This window comes from Octopus bimaculoides, chromosome 9 (genome assembly GCF_046866305.1).
Source record: "Octopus bimaculoides isolate indiv1 chromosome 9, ASM4686630v1, whole genome shotgun sequence".
In the NCBI taxonomy this organism is placed as follows: Eukaryota; Metazoa; Mollusca; class Cephalopoda; order Octopoda; family Octopodidae; genus Octopus; species Octopus bimaculoides.
In genome coordinates this window covers 44465583-44472777 of record NC_142936.1, presented here as the reverse complement: position 1 = coordinate 44472777, position 7195 = coordinate 44465583, and the positions used below count along the sequence as shown (strand labels likewise).

The following is a 7195-nucleotide window of genomic DNA, read 5'->3' as shown; positions in this document are numbered from 1 at the left end:
TGTCTATTTCTGTCTGACTGTCTCTGTCTGTCTGTCTCTGTCTGTCTGTCTTCCACCTCACCTGTCTCTGTATGTCTGTCTTCCACCTCCCTCGCCTTGATCCACCAAAATTTTCCTAGGAGATACTCGACTTAAAGCAAAAAAATGCAAAGTTTTCAGGTTTCTCATTTAGTAACATGACCAAAGTATACTTTACTTATTTATTTACTTGGTTACTGATTGATTAAGACCATTGGCTCCAGTGACTTCCACCTACTTTATTTTTAAGGCCTCAAAAACTGAAATTCAAAGTTGAACTCGGCGGTATTTGAACTCAGAAATTAAAGTGTCGGAGCAAATATGGCAAAGTATGTTTTCCGACTTTCCAAGGATTCTCTTAGCTTGCTCCTTGCGATAATTGTTTCTGATTCAGTTAAAAGCAAATAATTTTGATGAGAGCATTCTTCTAGTTCTTGACTGGTACTTTGTTTTATTGAAGCTGGGGTAGTGAAAGACAAAGTTGACCACGACTGGATATGAAATTAGAATGTAAAGTGTTGTTAATAAACATTTTAAGTAATAAAGGCCATAAAAACCATCAATATAGGACAATAATTTAACATCCAATTCAGATATGCAAAACATTTCAATCAAGTAAAATGAAAACATTCATTCGGGAGACTTGAACTAACGACCTTCAGATCATTTGTTTACTTAGCGATTAAAAGGCTGATGCTCTACCGACTGAGCTATGCGGACGGACGTATTAACACGTTCTTAGATTTTATATGAACCAATATTGCTCACTTCACACGAACTTATCCCCATAACTTTATTGAAAATGAATATTTATCCACCGGTCGGCTAATGCATTTCTGCGCCGTCGACTTTAGCATCTACCACTTTTCTTTCAGATTCATACATTTCAACTATCAACATAACATAACCTTCATTCTCCTAAACGTATTCCTGCAAAAATGCAATTGAAAGATATTCAATTTGAACAGATATTTGAGGAAATAGACACGAGTCGAGGAAGACTCATTCAAAATTCCGGAATTCCTCCTCTTCTAAACCTGTAAACATAATGGTAATCCACATCCTTGAAAACATATCTCTATTTTTAATACGCTAACTTCATCAAAGCTCGATAAACTAGACCTCGTTTATTTAGACCTCGAATAAAACAGTTAGCAGTGGTTTCAGTTACGTAAACTACAGGTTCTGAAAGTGGGCGCTACTACTCCCCGGTGGGCGTCGAGATCGTCCATGTGGGTGCTGGTGTGTAAGAAAAAGGAGGCATTGAGTGGAAGGCAGTAGATTGGGGGACCCTATGAATTTCTAAGATTATTATCGTATTGAACACTAAGTATATAATATTTAGAATATCAAATGTTTCATAGTATATATAAAGTAGTATAATATAAAGTATTTATTTATACATAAACATAGGGGTGGGGTGCTCAGGGCGTTATGTGGCCATGAGAGGAGCAGTGACCCAAAAGGTTTGAGAATCTCTGATGTAAATTGACTGCACGAGGCTAACTCTGTCTGTCTATCTATCTCTCTCTCTCTCTCTCTGGTTTTTTTCTGTCTGTCTCTGTCTATTTCTGTCTGTCTGGCTCTGTCCATCTGTCTTCCACCTCACCCGTTTTCTCTCTCTAACTCAAGCTCCCTCGCTCTGACATAGCCAGACATCCATGTACCTCCAATGCAAACATAGATCACATGACCTATTCAAAATCGCTGTCGATCCACCAAAATATTCCTAGCAGAAACTCCCCTGAAAACAAAAACCACAAAGTTTTCAGGTTTCTGATTTACGAACATGACCCACGTATATTTTATTTATTTATTTACTAGGTTACTGGTTCATTAAGACCATTGATTCCAGTGATTTCCAGCTACCTTCCAATGATTCAACAATCTTGCTCATTGTGATAATTGTTTCTGATTTAGATACAAAGCAAATAATTTTGATGAGAGGATTACCCCAGTTCTTTACTGGTACTTTGTTTTATTGAAGCTGCGGTAGGGAAAGACAAAGTTGACCACGACTGGATATGAAATCAGAATGGAAAGTGTTATAAATAAACATTTTAAGTAATAAAAATCATAAAAACCATGAATATAGGACAATAATTTAACATCCAATTCAAAGACAGAAAATATTGATACAATTTCTCCACACTATGCAATGGGTTACTTCATGTTTTCAAAGGAAAAGTTATTTTGAAGTTAACGAAAGACACGTGTGGACATTAAACCAGTATAAATCTTCAGACATGCAAAACATTTCAATTGAGTAAAAATGAAAACATTCGCCCGCAGGGGGACTTGAACCCACGACCCTCAGATCACTTGCTAACTTAGCGATTAAAAGTCTGATGCTCTACCGACTGAGCTATGCGGGCGGTGCAACTAACACATTCTTACATTTAGAATGAACCAATATTGCCCACTTCACACGATCTTATCCTCATAACTTTCTTGAAAATAAATATTTTTACACCAGTCGGATCATGCACTTCCGCTCCTTCGACTTTGGTAATAGCACTTTTCAAGATTTTAGCATCTACCACTTTTCTTTCAGATTCATACATTTCAACTATCAACATAACATAACCTTCATTCTCCTAAACGTATTCCTGCAAAAATGCAATTGAAAGATATTCAATTTGAACAGATATTTGAGAAAACAGACACGAGTCGAGGAAGACTCATTCAAAATTCCGGAATTCCTCCTCTTCTAAACCTGTAAACATAATGGTAATCCACATCCTTGAAAACATATCTCTATTTTTAATACGCTAACTTCATCAAAGCTCGATAAACTAGACCTCGTTTATTTAGAGCTCGAATAAAACAGTTAACAGTGGTTTCAGTTACGTAAACTACAGGTTCTGAAAGTGGGCGCTACTACTCCCCGGTGGGCGTCGAGATCGTCCATGTGGGTGCTGGTGTGTAAGAAAAAGGAGGCATTGAGTGGAAGGCAGTAGATTGGGGGACCCTATGAATTTCTAAGATTATTATCGTATTGAACACTAAGTATATAATATTTAAAATATCAAATGTTTCATAGTATATATCAATTAGTATAATATAAAGTATTTATTTATACATAAACATAGGGGTGGGGTGCTCAGGGCGTTATGTGGCCATGAGTGGAGCAATGACCCAAAAAGTTTGAGAATCTCTGATGTAAACTGACTGCACGAGGCTAACTCTGTCTGTCTATATCTCTCTCTCTTTCTCTCTCTCTCTCTCTCTCTCTCTCTCTCTTTGTCTCTCTCTCTCTCTCTCTCTCTCTCTGTTTTTTTTCTGTCTGTCTCTGTCTATTTCTGTCTGTCTGGCTCTGTCCATCTGTCTTCCACCTCACCCGTTTTCTCTCTCTAACTCAAGCTCCCTCGCTCTGACATAGCCAGACATCCATGTACCTCCAATGCAAACATAGATCACATGACCTATTCAAAATCGCTGTCGATCCACCAAAATATTCCTAGCAGAAACTCCCCTGAAAACAAAAACCACAAAGTTTTCAGGTTTCTGATTTACGAACATGACCCACGTATATTTTATTTATTTATTTACTAGGTTACTGGTTCATTAAGACCATTGATTCCAGTGATTTCCAGCTACCTTCCAATGATTCAACAATCTTGCTCATTGTGATAATTGTTTCTGATTTAGATACAAAGCAAATAATTTTGATGAGAGGATTACCCCAGTTCTTTACTGGTACTTTGTTTTATTGAAGCTGCGTTAGGGAAAGACAAAGTTGACCACGACTGGATATGAAATCAGAATGGAAAGTGTTATAAATAAACATTTTAAGTAATAAAAAGCATAAAAACCATGAATATAGGACAATAATTTAACATCCAATTCAAAGACAGAAAATATTGCTACAATTTCTCCACACTATGCAATGGGTTACTTCATGTTTTCAAAGGAAAAGTTATTTTGAAGTTAACGAAAGACACGTGTGGACATTAAACCAGTATAAATCTTCAGACATGCAAAACATTTCAATTGAGTAAAAATGAAAACATTCGCCCGCAGGGGGACTTGAACCCACGACCCTCAGATCACTTGCTAACTTAGCGATTAAAAGTCTGATGCTCTACCGACTGAGCTATGCGGGCGGTGCAACTAACACATTCTTACATTTAGAATGAACCAATATTGCCCACTTCACACGATCTTATCCTCATAACTTTCTTGAAAATAAATATTTTTACACCAGTCGGATCATGCACTTCCGCTCCTTCGACTTTGCTAATAGCACTTTTCAAGATTTTAGCATCTACCACTTTTCTTTCAGATTCATACATTTCAACTATCAACATAACATAACCTTCATTCTCCTAAACGTATTCCTGCTGAAATGCAATTGAAAGATATTCAATTTGAAGAGATATTTCAGGAAACAGACAAGAGTCGAGGAAGAGTCATTCAAAATTCCGGAATTCCTCCTCTTCGCGTGCTGTAAACATAATGGTAATCCACATCCTTGAAAACATATCTCTATTTTTAACACGCTAACTTCATCAAAGCTCGATAAACTAGACCTCGTTTATTTAGACCTCGAATAAAACAGTTAGCAGTGGTTTCAGTTACGTAAATTATAGGTTCTGAAAGTGGACGCTGCTACTTCCCGGTGGGCGTCGAGAGGGTCCATGTGGGTTCTGGTGTGTAAAAAAAGGACCCAAAAAGTTTGAGAATCTCTGATGTAAACTGACTGCATGTGGGCTAACTCTGTCTCTGTCTCTCTCTCTCTCTCTCTCTCCCTCTCTCTCTCTCTCTCTATCTCTGTCTGTCTCTGTCTATTTCTGTCTGACTGTCTCTGTCTGTCTGTCTCTGTCTGTCTGTCTTCCACCTCACCTGTCTCTGTATGTCTGTCTTCCACCTCCCTCGCCTTGATCCACCAAAATTTTCCTAGGAGATACTCGACTTAAAGCAAAAAAATGCAAAGTTTTCAGGTTTCTCATTTAGTAACATGACCAAAGTATACTTTACTTATTTATTTACTTGGTTACTGATTGATTAAGACCATTGGCTCCAGTGACTTCCACCTACTTTATTTTTAAGGCCTCAAAAACTGAAATTCAAAGTTGAACTCGGCGGTATTTGAACTCAGAAATTAAAGTGTCGGAGCAAATATGGCAAAGTATGTTTTCCGACTTTCCAAGGATTCTCTTAGCTTGCTCCTTGCGATAATTGTTTCTGATTCAGTTAAAAGCAAATAATTTTGATGAGAGCATTCTTCTAGTTCTTGACTGGTACTTTGTTTTATTGAAGCTGGGGTAGTGAAAGACAAAGTTGACCACGACTGGATATGAAATTAGAATGTAAAGTGTTGTTAATAAACATTTTAAGTAATAAAGGCCATAAAAACCATCAATATAGGACAATAATTTAACATCCAATTCAGATATGCAAAACATTTCAATCAAGTAAAATGAAAACATTCATTCGGGAGACTTGAACTAACGACCTTCAGATCATTTGTTTACTTAGCGATTAAAAGGCTGATGCTCTACCGACTGAGCTATGCGGACGGACGTATTAACACGTTCTTAGATTTTATATGAACCAATATTGCTCACTTCACACGAACTTATCCCCATAACTTTATTGAAAATGAATATTTATCCACCGGTCGGCTAATGCATTTCTGCGCCGTCGACTTTAGCATCTACCACTTTTCTTTCAGATTCATACATTTCAACTATCAACATAACATAACCTTCATTCTCCTAAACGTATTCCTGCAAAAATGCAATTGAAAGATATTCAATTTGAACAGATATTTGAGGAAATAGACACGAGTCGAGGAAGACTCATTCAAAATTCCGGAATTCCTCCTCTTCTAAACCTGTAAACATAATGGTAATCCACATCCTTGAAAACATATCTCTATTTTTAATACGCTAACTTCATCAAAGCTCGATAAACTAGACCTCGTTTATTTAGACCTCGAATAAAACAGTTAGCAGTGGTTTCAGTTACGTAAACTACAGGTTCTGAAAGTGGGCGCTACTACTCCCCGGTGGGCGTCGAGATCGTCCATGTGGGTGCTGGTGTGTAAGAAAAAGGAGGCATTGAGTGGAAGGCAGTAGATTGGGGGACCCTATGAATTTCTAAGATTATTATCGTATTGAACACTAAGTATATAATATTTAGAATATCAAATGTTTCATAGTATATATAAAGTAGTATAATATAAAGTATTTATTTATACATAAACATAGGGGTGGGGTGCTCAGGGCGTTATGTGGCCATGAGAGGAGCAGTGACCCAAAAGGTTTGAGAATCTCTGATGTAAATTGACTGCACGAGGCTAACTCTGTCTGTCTATCTATCTCTCTCTCTCTCTCTCTGGTTTTTTTCTGTCTGTCTCTGTCTATTTCTGTCTGTCTGGCTCTGTCCATCTGTCTTCCACCTCACCCGTTTTCTCTCTCTAACTCAAGCTCCCTCGCTCTGACATAGCCAGACATCCATGTACCTCCAATGCAAACATAGATCACATGACCTATTCAAAATCGCTGTCGATCCACCAAAATATTCCTAGCAGAAACTCCCCTGAAAACAAAAACCACAAAGTTTTCAGGTTTCTGATTTACGAACATGACCCACGTATATTTTATTTATTTATTTACTAGGTTACTGGTTCATTAAGACCATTGATTCCAGTGATTTCCAGCTACCTTCCAATGATTCAACAATCTTGCTCATTGTGATAATTGTTTCTGATTTAGATACAAAGCAAATAATTTTGATGAGAGGATTACCCCAGTTCTTTACTGGTACTTTGTTTTATTGAAGCTGCGGTAGGGAAAGACAAAGTTGACCACGACTGGATATGAAATCAGAATGGAAAGTGTTATAAATAAACATTTTAAGTAATAAAAAGCATAAAAACCATGAATATAGGACAATAATTTAACATCCAATTCAAAGACAGAAAATATTGCTACAATTTCTCCACACTATGCAATGGGTTACTTCATGTTTTCAAAGGAAAAGTTATTTTGAAGTTAACGAAAGACACGTGTGGACATTAAACCAGTATAAATCTTCAGACATGCAAAACATTTCAATTGAGTAAAAATGAAAATATTCGCCCGCAGGGGGACTTGAACCCACGACCCTCAGATCACTTGCTAACTTAGCGATTAAAAGTCTGATGCTCTACCGACTGAGCTATGCGGGC

At 37.3% G+C, this 7195-nt stretch overlaps 3 non-coding genes across 3 annotated transcripts; all 3 read right to left on the bottom strand.

The window, feature by feature from the left end:
- Window positions 1-2301: 2301 nt before the first annotated feature.
- Trnak-uuu (transfer RNA lysine (anticodon UUU)) lies at window positions 2302-2393 on the bottom strand. Its single transcript is given in 2 exon segments — window positions 2302-2337; window positions 2357-2393. It is a non-coding gene; the product is annotated as a tRNA-Lys (tRNA).
- Window positions 2394-4032: 1639 nt separating this feature from the next.
- Trnak-uuu (transfer RNA lysine (anticodon UUU)) lies at window positions 4033-4124 on the bottom strand. The gene is given in 2 exon segments: window positions 4033-4068; window positions 4088-4124. It is a non-coding gene; the product is annotated as a tRNA-Lys (tRNA).
- Window positions 4125-7103: 2979 nt separating this feature from the next.
- Window positions 7104-7195, bottom strand: Trnak-uuu (transfer RNA lysine (anticodon UUU)). The gene is given in 2 exon segments: window positions 7104-7139; window positions 7159-7195. It is a non-coding gene; the product is annotated as a tRNA-Lys (tRNA).